Below are 13,322 nucleotides of genomic sequence, written 5' to 3' on the forward strand. Positions count from 1 at the left end.
ACCCTCAAGGCGCCGTCCGCCTTTTCTCGCCGTGACCCAGCTCTGTTCTTCTCCGTTCTCTGGGTACCCTCAAGGTTAGATAGGTTTACCATTAAGTAATTAATTTGGTAGATTAAAATGTTGTGAAGCAACAGAGAAGAACCATAGAGTGAATCTATCATCTGAGAAAAGGAATTGAGTGGTAGATAGGGATTTACTACATTTGTGATTATATAGTTGAAATTGCCAAAGGTGCTTCCATGTTCTTTTCTGTTCTGTTCCATTCCATCAATTTGAAAAACTGAACAAAGTTTGATTGCTTATGATGTTATGCATATCAAGTGTTTGTGTTAATGCCATTTTTATTTTGGGGTTTTTTTTTTGCAGCAAGGTTGTGTGGTTGTCCTTTGGTCAAGTGTTGACGGTGATTTCTCAGAAGTAGAAGGCTATCTTGAGGGAAGTTTATAAGAAGAAGAAGTACACGTCAAGCTCTTGATCTCCACCCTAAGAAGTAAGAAGACCAGAGCCATTCACAGAGGCTCACCAGGCACCAGGTATTTGCCTTGCCTTGTGTTTAAATTTTTTAATTAGCTTTGAATTTTGTTCCTGTTCATTCATCATGCTACTCTGTTGTTGAGACATTGCACCAGGTTTCTAGTTCTAGCATTGACAAACCCCAATTTGAGGGTTTATCTTGTATTGAATTTAGAGTATTTTGATAACCTTTTGTCACATTTAGCCTATAAATTAGCATGGTTTTGTTATCTCTCCCGTATTTGTGCTTAAGCGTAAAAACATGCTTTTTAAGCCTTATTTTGATGAATTCTAGTTCTTCTTTGATTCCATAAGATGTCTTGATGTGTTTGTTAGTAATCTCAGGATGAAATAGGCTAAGCATGGATCAGAAGAAGCAAGGAAGGAAGCATGCAAGTGGAGAGAAGCACAAAAAGCCAAAGAATTGATCTCGGCCAAGCACGCGTACGCGCACAAGGCGCTCGCGCGCACATCGCAGAATTAGCCAGGGATGCGCACGCGTACCGTGCGCGCACGCGTCGTAGCCCGCACGTGATTCCTTTATTGCAACACGTGCCTGGCGATTTTGGAAGGTTTTAGCAACCAACTTTGGCGCCAAAATGCATATAAGAGCCAAGGATTGAAGGGGATTGACACACATTCACTTCCATAGACTAATTTTAGATCATTAGATAGATATTTTTAGTTAGTTACATTTGTAGAGAGAGAAACTCCAACTTCTCTCTAGGATTCATCTTCATTTTCTCAATTCTCAACCATTCCTTGGTGAGATCTATTACAACACTCAATTTACTTTGTTCATATTGTAGATCATCTTCTCTAATCTCAATTAGTGTTTTGTAATTGTTCAATTCTTGTAGATCTTAGAATTAGCTTTGTTGTTTTGGATTCTATTGATTCATTAAAGATCTCATTTTCATTGTTGTTCATTGTTGATTGTTGTTTTCTCTTGTGTTGAATTGCTTTAATTCTAAATCTCTTCTCAATTTTACTATGTCTTTCATTCTTGCCCTCCAAATGTTTGAGAAAATGCCAACTTTAGATATGGAGTAGTATTCCCTCACTTGGCCTAGGGGTTGAGTCATTGGAGATACTTGAATGATGGATGTCAATTGTTGATTAAGAATTGAGGATTGCTAATTGACTTAGAATGCACTAAAGCTAGACTTCCCTAGGGTAAGACTAGGACTTGTGACTTGAGTTAATTACTTTTACTTGACTTTCCTCTATAATTAGGGGTTAACTAAGTGAAGCAACACTCTTTGTTATCACAATTGAAGGAAGCTATAGTGATGGGACTTCCAATGTTCAACCTTGGCCAAGGCTTTTGATATTGATTGATTGTTGTTTTCTTTTATTCACACTTTTATACCACATTCTTCAAGCCACAAAAAGACCACTTAACCAATAACATGCATCCTTGTAGCATCCCTAGGGAAGAACGACTCGGGACTAATACTCTCGATTATAGATTGTAGATTTGTTTGATAAATGGATTTTGCGTCGGTTTAGACTATACTACGATTGATTACTTGATAATTTCTATACCGGCAAAAATCCATTTGTCAAAATGGCGCCGTTGCCGGGGAATGCGCATGAGTGCCATGTCTTTGGTTAATGTAAATATGTGAATATTGTGAATATGTTTGTCTTTTGTTTGTTTGTTAGTTTTTGTTAGTTTTAAGATCTCTATTGGTTTTGTTTCTATTTGCCACTATGACTATTTTGTAGGCGATGAAAACTTGAATGATGGCTCACATTATGGGAGAGATGAATTCTTAGGAGGGGAGCCATATCCATATGAGCAATCATTATGGCCACCTTCCCCCTCAAGTTACTACGATGGTAATCCTTCCTATAATGCATATCATTCCTATGGATATGATGATTCTTATCATGGTTATACCACTCAACCACCACCATTCTATGCACCATATTCTCAACCCACATCTTATTTCCACCAATTGCCTACATATGATCCAAATCTATATTCCCCCTATGCATACCCTTGTGACGATTATGAACAAGCAACCCTTGAATCACCACCACTCCAATATTTTTACCCTCCAACCCAAGTCCCCATGGATGATGCACTTAGTATCGTTCTTCAAGAGCAAGAAGAGCTCCAAACCGCCTTCACTAGTTTCACCTCCACCCTCCAAGAATTTACGTCCCGTATAATTTCACCCTCTACCAATAACCAAAATGACTTCCCACCTCAAAGCTTTGATGAATCTTCTTTTCAACTATATTATGATTTCTCCTCTCCGCCACAAACCTCCATGGAAGCATATCAATGTCCATTAATCCAAGAGCAAGATGATCCTACTCATGTTAGTAAAGCAGAACAAGAATTAAGGGATCGTTTCAAGGAAGAAATGGATCAACTTCAAGCAACCATCCGTCAAAAGATAGATTCTTGGGATTCATATCACAAGCGAAACGAGTTCACGGATGATTGTGAGAAAGCAACCAAAGATGGAGGTATGAGAGAGACTTTAGAGTCTCAAGTTAAGCACAAGGAATTGCAACAAGCGGAGAAAATGAAGGTTGTTGAAGATAAAGAAGTGGAAGAAGACCTAGAGGAGGTTGAACAAGAAGGAAGTTCCATCAACAAAAACAACTCTACATCAAGTGACAATGGTGATCTTGTTGAAGCTTCCCCCTTCGAATGCGAAGCCAATGTTGAGGAGGGTGCGCAACCTCCGACACATAACTTGATCAATGATAAAGGTTTGAAGGAAGTTAGCAAACAAGAAGAATTTAAAAAGAGTTATCAAAAGATGGAAATCATCATGGAAAAGCCAAAGGAAGTGGAACCTACAATGTCAAGATCATTGAATATCTTCCTTGCTAAGTCGCCGTCCCAATCACAAATTGAGTGGGCAATCATCTCATCCTTTAATTTTCTTGGCCCATATCAATATGCGTTGTTAGAAACGGACGGTCAACTTAGAACCCTTTGTGGGCTAGAGAGTAAGAACGGATTAGATGTTGGTGGACAATGGGAAACAAGGCACATAAAGGACGGAAAATCAAACTTTGAGTTTCAAAAGCCGAGTGAAGCCAAACTCGATGGGATCAAGATGATGAGTATGAGTTACAAGGAGAATTCAATAAGATTGTCACCCTATTGGAAGCATGAAGATCAAGAAGAAAAGGGGTTGACAAACAAAGTATGGGACCCCGGAACATACATAGATCACTATCCACTTAGGGGCCTTGTTACTTGCTTAGGCCCCCTTGACGGCCTTGTACGTTTAAATTGGGATCCCGGAGGCTATTGGAAGAGCAAACATTGGTGGGGATTCGAAGAAGAGTTCAAGCATAAGCCACCATAGCAAGGACTCCATCAAAACGTCCAACTTAAGGACTTTAACTAAAAGTGCTAGGTGGGAGACACCCCACCATGGTAAACTCTTTCCATACTCTTTTAATTTGGTTTAATAAGTGGTTTGAGTTACCATTGTAGGTAGTTTTTCACTTTATAATTAGCTTGTTTGTGTACACTAGTTGCTAGCATATTAACATGTATGTTGTGCTTAGTAGAAATAGAATAAATCTCAAAACCAACTTGCATTTTAGAAAGTGTGTGATTTTGACTAAATAAGGAGTTGCAGGCACCATGGGGAGTCTTTGGGCAATTAGAGCTTTTAGGCATTCAAAAAAAAAAAAAAAAAGAGAGGGGGTGGACGCGCGCGCACCATGTACGCGCACGCGTCCATGAGCGGATGCATCATCACCCATATTCCAGAGAGTTGGGCCTCTCATAGGCCAGCATTGTGCCTCAAGCCCAACTCACTCCACGCTTACGCGCACTATGTGCGTGCGCGTCCATACAACTATAAGGAAACGCGCGCGTACGCACACATGCCGCGTACGCGTCCATCGGCTGCTGTAATTTCTGGGCCAATACCCAGAGAGTTGAGCCGGCCCTGGGCAAACAATAAGCCCTTGGCCCAACTCAACTCGCGCGGACACGTACGTGCCGCGTGCGCGTCCATGAACCAAGAAAAGAAAAAAGACGCGAGCGCACGTATCGCGCTTGCGCGTCTTATGGTGAACTGCCAATTATACGCGGACGCGCACATGCCGCGTACGCGCAGGCCTAGTAGTGCAACCTCCAGGCCATTGACCAGAGAGTTAGGCCTCATGTGGGCCAACTTTAAGCCTCCAGCCCAACTCCTTGCACGTGTGCGCGCGCGGTACGCGCACGCGTCTTTGCCTATTTTGATCATCCACGCGTGAGCGCATTGTGCGCGCACGCGTAGGTCCCTAGATCCTCCAATGCGCGCGGACGCGCACGGTGCGCGCGCGCGTCGATTCAAAATAATGATAACCTAATGCGCGACGCGCACTGCGCAGTCGCGCACCCCCATTTTTTTCCCCCCATTTTCATCTTCTTCCTCCTCTCACCCTCAACCGCCGCTGCTCCGCCGGCCACCACCGCACGGCCAACCCCTTCTCTCGCCATCACCCCAATCGCCCACGTCCTCTCCCTCTCTCGTCTATCCACCCTTGCCCGAACGCCAACCGCCACAGCCACCTCTACCAGAGTCTTCCGGTTCTGATGAGGAGACCCATGAGGAGGAGCACGCAGATTTACAGACTGAGGGTGTTCATGTGGCTGAGCCAGCACATATGGAGGCACCACCTCAGACACAGGAGTCTCAGCCGGTACCACCGCCACAGCCAGAGCCTACCGGCGTACCTATCCCGGATCCTCAGGATTAGCATCGAGGACGATGCTTGATCTTAAGTGTGGGGAGGTAGCCGGTGGCATCATTAGATACCGGTGAACATTTTTAGCCACTTTTCTAGCTATCTCACTTTGCACACCTTTTGTGTATATTTGATGTATTTTGAGTTTATTTTAGATACTTTTACTGCTTGATACTTTTACTGCTTATTTTGGATTTATTTCGGATTTTAGATACTTTGATGCTTATGGATATCCTTGGATGTTTTAGATGATAGATTTCATACTTTTAGTTGGATTTTTCTTTATACATTTTTGCTTATCTTTATTCTTAGTTTGTAGTTGTGATTAGAAATCGTACTTTGGATTGCAAATATTTAGTCACCCTTTTTGCATAATATATTGGTTTTAAGTGAAAAAGGAAAGGGTGAACTAAGAAATTTTTGAACTTTTCAATCACAACAATGTTTAGTCAAACATTGAGATTTTTTTCAAGAAGCTTAAATAGAGGGCATTAACCCAATTGATTGAAAGGAAATTTTTGGTGAAACTTGCTTGAATTTCATACCTTGTGAAGCATGTATTGAACTAAGAACACAAGCTTGTGAGTTTTGAGCCTATTGATGTGGTTACATTTTATAACCACTTATTTTCCATTCTTGTGTGAAATTGCTCTCTTTCTATGATTATGATCCTTGGTTTGCTTGATTCTATATATCCATTTATTTCTTGTATTTATGCATTTACATGATTGAGGCCATTATTTTACTAGCCACTTACCCAAATAGCCAACCTTTTACTCTCCATTGTTAGCCAATTTTGAGCCTATGCTTAACCAACTTATTCTCAATTTAGCTCATTACAAGCCCAAGGCGGAAAACCAATGAAAAGTCCTTGTTTGGATCTTTGATTAGCCTAGGCTAGTGAGAGTGTTTATTATTCAAGTTGGTGAGGCTTGGGAACATTGGATAGGATAAAAGGGGTAGTACACTTTCATGTTTAGGAATTGGGTACATATTCATGTATTGATTAAATGTAAAGACCTTATGCATTGATGTTCTTGTATTTAGTTTGAAAGAAGAAAAAAAAAAGTATATAAAGAAAAGAAAAAAAAAATGAATGAAAAGAAAAAAAAAAGAAAGAAAAAATATATGATGATGAAAAAGAAAAAAATATATAGTAAAGAGGGGACGAAATGCCCCAAAAGTGAAGTCAATAAAAAGGAATCAATGCATAGGTGTTATGAATCAAATAAGAATGCATGAGTATGTAAGAAAAAAAGTGAAGAATGGGTAGTTAGGATAGCTTGCATTTGTATAGGTCATTAAATAGGTTAGGTGGGAAGGTCTATGCTAATCAAAGATTCAAACCCTAGTCCACTTAACCATAAATGATCCTACCTTGACCCTAACCCCATTACGACCTAAATGAAAGACCTCATGATGAATGTATGCATGCATTGAATAAGTGTTGATTGTTAGAAGAAAATCAAATTTTGGAAAAACATGGTTAGAAGAGAATTGAGTGAATTAACCCTTAAACACTTGAGTGAATAGAGCGGATACACATCCGGTGAGGGTTCAAAAGTTCAATCACATGTGTTCACCTATATCATCTATATTCTTGCAAGTTTGAACTCCTTTTGACAATTCAATACAATTGTGGTTTGGACTTAGTTCCTATATGCCTAGCTCTTGTGCTTATGCATGCTCTCTTGGGAATTGATTTGTTTGAACTAAGCATTTTCAATTGCTTTAGATAGTTGCCTTTAGATAGGATTCACATAGTTTAGTTGCATCCAAATAAATGTCATAACCCTTAGTTCCTTCTTATTTTAGCATGAGGACATGCTAAGGTTTAAGTGTGGGGAGGTTGACAAACCCCAATTTGAGGGTTTATCTTGTATTGAATTTAGAGTATTTTGATAACCTTTTGTCACATTTAGCCTATAAATTAGCATGGTTTTGTTATCTCTCCCGTATTTGTGCTTAAGCGTAAAAACATGCTTTTTAAGCCTTATTTTGATGAATTCTAGTTCTTCTTTGATTCCATAAGATGCCTTGATGTGTTTGTTAGTAATCTCAGGATGAAATAGGCTAAGCATGGATCAGAAGAAGCAAGGAAGGAAGCATGCAAGTGGAGAGAAGCACAAAAAGCCAAAGAATTGATCTCGGCCAAGCACGCGTACGCGCACAAGGCGCTCGCGCGCACATCGCAGAATTAGCCAGGGACGCGCACGCGTACCGTGCGCGCACGCGTCGTAGCCCGCACGTGATTCCTTTATTGCAACACGTGCCTGGCGATTTTGGAAGGTTTTAGCAACCAACTTTGGCGCCAAAATGCATATAAGAGCCAAGGATTGAAGGGGATTGACACACATTCACTTCCATAGACTAATTTTAGATCATTAGATAGATATTTTTAGTTAGTTACATTTGTAGAGAGAGAAACTCCAACTTCTCTCTAGGATTCATCTTCATTTTCTCAATTCTCAACCATTCCTTGGTGAGATCTATTACAACACTCAATTTACTTTGTTCATATTGTAGATCATCTTCTCTAATCTCAATTAGTGTTTTGTAATTGTTCAATTCTTGTAGATCTTAGAATTAGCTTTGTTGTTTTGGATTCTATTGATTCATTAAAGATCTCATTTTCATTGTTGTTCATTGTTGATTGTTGTTTTCTCTTGTGTTGAATTGCTTTAATTCTAAATCTCTTCTCAATTTTACTATGTCTTTCATTCTTGCCCTCCAAATGTTTGAGAAAATGCCAACTTTAGATATGGAGTAGTATTCCCTCACTTGGCCTAGGGGTTGAGTCATTGGAGACACTTGAATGATGGATGTCAATTGTTGATTAAGAATTGAGGATTGCTAATTGACTTAGAGTGCACTAAAGCTAGACTTCCCTAGGGTAAGACTAGGACTTGTGACTTGAGTTAATTACTTTTACTTGACTTTCCTCTATAATTAGGGGTTAACTAAGTGAAGCAACACTCTTTGTTATCACAATTGAAGGAAGCTATAGTGATGGGACTTCCAATGTTCAACCTTGGCCAAGGCTTTTGATATTGATTGATTGTTGTTTTCTTTTATTCACACTTTTATACCACATTCTTCAAGCCACAAAAAGACCACTTAACCAATAACATGCATCCTTGTAGCATCCCTAGGGAAGAACGACTCGGGACTAATACTCTCGATTATAGATTGTAGATTTGTTTGATGATGAATTTTGCGTCGGTTTAGACTATACTACGACTGATTACTTGATAATTTCTATACCGGCAAAAATTCATTTGTCAAGCATACTGTTAAAGCATAGGATATTTCACTTTGCTAATGGTTTATTGCTGAGGATACAACACATCAAAGTTTATTGTTTGTTTACTGGGGAAGGGATGCAAGTATGATTTTATGAAGCTGTATTGGTTGAGTTTGTGTTGCTGAATTTGTGCTTGATTATGTTATGGCGAATGTTTAATTGATCTTCTGAATATGTGATTTTATATTGTGATGATTGAATGCTAATCAAACACTTGGGGCTGAGATTAAGCTTAAGGATAGTTGAGAATCAATAAAATACACCAAAGTTTTTTCTGCAGAATTAAGCAGTAAAAACCGAAAATTGTTAAATTTACTACTACCAATCTGGGCCTCTGAATGAATCTTAGTTTTATTTCATGTTATTGTTGTTTAGGGAAGTTCTGAACCTATGTTTAATTGCATGATTAGATTAGATATACTAGGCTGCATATCCCTAAAGAAATTTATGAGTTATAAAAACGCTTCCCCTTTTGAAAAAAGGTGCCTTGTGCAGAAAGAAACTGAATTCTGATTCTGCAGCAGTAGATTCTTGAGTACATAACTCTCAATTTATATGAATTTTTTATTTAAACACTGCTGCTGTCTTGCGAGATATATGAACATGCATTAGTTTATGAATCATGCTGAAGTTTTATTGGCTGCTGTTTCTTTGGATTAAATGTCTGTAGGTACTTATATCAGGGAAGGAAGATCCAGAGACAGCATTCTCTCCTGTAATTTTACATAATGAACCTATGATTTTTCCTATATTTTAACAGCAACTAGTGATTTTGGATTATTAAGGTATGCTGAATTCTATGTTCAATCAGATTTGTGTTGGTCGATGCTCTTTTCTTGAGCCTAATTTTTGTGCAGAGTCCAATTTGACTTAAGTTTAGATTCCTGTTCTCATTTTTATGTACCTAACGAAATGAGCATTCTTTTTTAAATACATTTTTGGTTAAAAGATTGGAATGTTTCTGATGCCAAATCATTTTCATGATAGATGAGGTGCCATTTTATGCTGCGGCCGATGAAAGGATTGTAGAGCTGCAGGGAGAAGTCTTGAAGGTGCTTAAGGCACTGGAAGCAGTAGTTGGGCACCTGAGGATGATTTAGAGAGATTTTTTAGTGGTATTCTTTTGATGTCTTGAGAATGATTAAATGTTATATAGATTAGCTATTGTCATTAGATTTATAAAGAACCAAATTCTAGTTGTAATGAACCTATACACTTTAAAATGACTTTAGTATTAATTTTACTTTTAAAAAAATTATGGTTTGAAAATTGAATTTCTAAAAATGGGTTTTAAAAGTGGATTTTTTGTTAAAATATCTGGTTTGAAAATTGATTTTTTTAAAAACTAGTTTTAAAATTGGATTTTTGTTTAAAGAAACTGATTTTAAAACTGGATTTTCAAAAATTGGTTTTAAAACTGAATTTTTGGTTAAAAAATCTGGTTTAAAACTGGATTTTATAAAAAAACCGAATTTTAGATTTGGATTTTTTAAAAAAACCGGATTTTAGATTTGAATTTTAAAAAAATGGATTTAAAACCGGTTTTATATGTAAAATTGGATTTAAAACCGATTTTCTATGTAAAACCGAATTTAAATTCTAAAATCGATTTAAAATCGGTTTTTATTTTTTCAAATCGGTTTAGAATCGATTTCTCTCTTCAATCTAATTCTGGTTTGGTTTTATGAACCATAAAACTGGTTCTGAAATGGATCCAGTTTGGATTTATAAAAATCCAAACCATGCCCAACCCTAGCTGTCTATATATCTCTTGAAGAAATTGTGTCACGTGATAGGCGTCTCGTCATACGGCTGGATCACGAATTTATTTGGTGGACCTCCGATATTTGTTGGGTTAGGCCAGAACATTTTTAAACAAAATTTAATATTTAAGATAATTTTAAATGTAAAAAAAAATTTAGGAACTATTTTTATTTTTATCCAAAATTTTACCGACTAAAATAGTACTTATTCTTAAAATTAATTACATAGAAATAATAAAATCCTATTATAATAATCTCTTTCTCTTCAGACTTCAGCTCGTTTTTTCCTCTTCCCAGACCACCGATCAAAGCATAGCCTTAGGTTAAGTTAAATCCCCAATTCAGTTTTTGTTTATGTTAAATCCTATTATAAGTTTTCGCTGTTGTTTGATGCTTCATTCCCATTCGCAAAAGTTAGTAATCTTCAAACTCTGACATCAATTGGGTCCATAAAGTTTTCAACTTGACGAGTAAAGATTAGTGCTTGCTCAATCCCCGGTTAGTTTCGTCATTCCTTCTCTTTTCTTCTTTGATTCTCATGTTTCAAGCCATGTTTTGATTTTTATGTTTCTTTACTTGGTTTTTCATCCAAGACAAAGTTCACGAGTTTATTTAATTTCAAGTTGGTAACTACTTTCATTAGTGTTTTATGCTTAGAATTTTGGGACTGAGAGTTAAATGCAGTAAGATTAAACACTAGTTACATTCAAATAATTCAATTTGCATTGTTGTTTTTTCCTCTTTATGAATGGCAGGAATTGTTCCTTGTGATTTTGTTGAAAGATTCTTGAGGACCTTTTAAGATGTTGGCAATTGATCCTGCAAAGAAATTATCTTTCAATAGATTGATTAGCAATGGTGATTTGGTTATAGTTTATGAAAGGTATGACAACATGAAGGCAGTAACAGTGTCTGAAAATTCGGTACTGCAGAATCGATTCGGTGTTTTTAAGCACTCGGAATGGATAGGAAAGCCATTTGGGTCTAAAGTATTCAGCAATAAGGGTGGTTTTGTATATTTGTTAGCTCCAACACCAGAGTTATGGACTTAGTGTTAAGCCACAGAACTCAGATTCTCTATAGTGCAGATATTAGCTTTGTTATCATGTACTTGGAGGTTGTTCCTGGTTGCTTGGTTCTTGAATCTGGCACTGGAAGTGGATCTTTAACTACTTCGCTTGCAAGGGCTGTTGCTCCTACGGGACATGTCCATACGTTCGACTTCCATGAGCAACGAGCTGGATCGGCTAGGTAACGAACAAGGAAGATAATAGTGATATTCTTAATTTCCACTTACCTCATGATTGCAAGTTTGTGACCATTGCCTGGGAAACCTAATTCGAATGCATTTGAAGTTACATATTCGTGAAAAAATATTCCAATGTTCAATCTCTTCGTATTTTGTATGCATAAGTTGATGTTTAGTTGGATTAGTTAGGACTCTGCTTAACAGGATTTAGCATTCTTGAATGGCTGAAAAAGTCGATTTGAAAGCTATTGATAGGTAGATTCTATGTAGGTTACTACTATTTTCTTGACATAAGGTTATGCGGAATATAGAACCATTCCACCATTCCGGTCTGATATGTTTACTTGATTCATTTTCTTCTTCATAGGGATGATTTTGAGAGGACAGGTCTAAGCAGCTTAATTAGTGTGTGAGTTAGGGATATTCAGGGCGAGGGATTTCCAAATGAATTTGCTGGCTTGGCTGATGCCGTATTCTTGGATGTCCCACGACCATGGCTTGCTATTCCCTCCGCCGAAAAAATGTTAAAATAAGATGCTACATTGTGCTCATTCTCTCCATGTGTTGAGCAAGTACAGCGATCGTGCGAAACACTTCAAAACTGCTTCATAGGTACATTCTCTCTATATTTTACAACTTTTGGTGCCTTTTCTATGTCTTTCAAGTTATAATTCCTAAATAAATTTTTTGAGGTGATGTTATGCACATACGAAGTTAGAGAAGGGAAAATGGAAAACCTTAATGGAGACAACAATGAGTCTAATGGTTCTTCTCTGCCTTGCAAGAGGAGGCAACGTTCCGACGGAAGCTATGCGCCAGACAGTACTGTTTCTTCGGTTATGGCTAGACCTTGTGGCGAAGCTAGAGGTCACACAGGCTTTTTGACATTTGCTAGACTTAAATGCCTCTGATGACCATTGCTACCATGTCCATCCATTTTTGTAGCAAGGAAAATAGGCTTTCAATTTTAGTGCCTCCTTTCAATTTGGCTATCATCATCATCATTACATAATGATAATGTTGTGATATTTCTTTTTTTTTTAATTTGAAGGAGATGTTATTTATGTAAATAACAATAGCTCTTATAATAATAAGATTTGTGCCTCTATTTTATAACATGATGCTCGTATTTTAGAAAGGAGCAGAATAAAGCTGTGGATCCCTTCTTCCTCACCTCAGGAACAATCAATTATAAAAGCTGCGGATAGAAGTATTTAAGGATTTGTTGTTAGTCAATGAATTGTTAGATGTAGAATGCGAGATTTGAACCCTTAATCAATCTAAGTTGGTTAACTCAGTAATGTTTTTGTTGCCTCATTAGGCAGCATATTATTTTAGATAAGTTATATATCTGAGCAAGTAGTCATTGACAAATTTTAAGATGAAAAAAGATACACGTTAATAATTATTTTGCAGACATTCTAGATCTAAGAAGCACGGACACGGGACACGACACGGACACGGAGACACACCAAAATTAAAATTTTACCGGACACGGACACGGCATATATATATTAAATTTTAAGAAAAAAAATCAAAAGTCATAATATATATCATATATATAATATGAAGTCAAAAAGCAAAGAAGATGAGAACATAGGGAGATGAGCGCACAGAGGTAGAAGGAGCGGCGTGCAGTGGAGCGACTCGCAGAGGAGCATCGCCGGAGGAGCAATGCACAGAGGACCGGCGCGCAGAGGACTTGCGTGCAGAGGACGGTGCGTGGAGGAGGGTGACTTTTGCTATGCTCTAAAGGTGAAGGGTCGTGTAA

General features: G+C 37.8%; 1 pseudogene; it reads left to right on the top strand.

Moving 5' to 3' along the window:
- The first annotated feature begins 10,561 nt into the window (after positions 1-10,561).
- LOC130960515 (uncharacterized) lies at positions 10,562-12,652 on the top strand (annotated as a pseudogene).
- Positions 12,653-13,322: the final 670 nt, after the last annotated feature.

This window comes from Arachis stenosperma, chromosome 2 (assembly GCF_014773155.1).
Source record: "Arachis stenosperma cultivar V10309 chromosome 2, arast.V10309.gnm1.PFL2, whole genome shotgun sequence".
Taxonomy (NCBI): domain Eukaryota; kingdom Viridiplantae; phylum Streptophyta; class Magnoliopsida; order Fabales; family Fabaceae; genus Arachis; species Arachis stenosperma.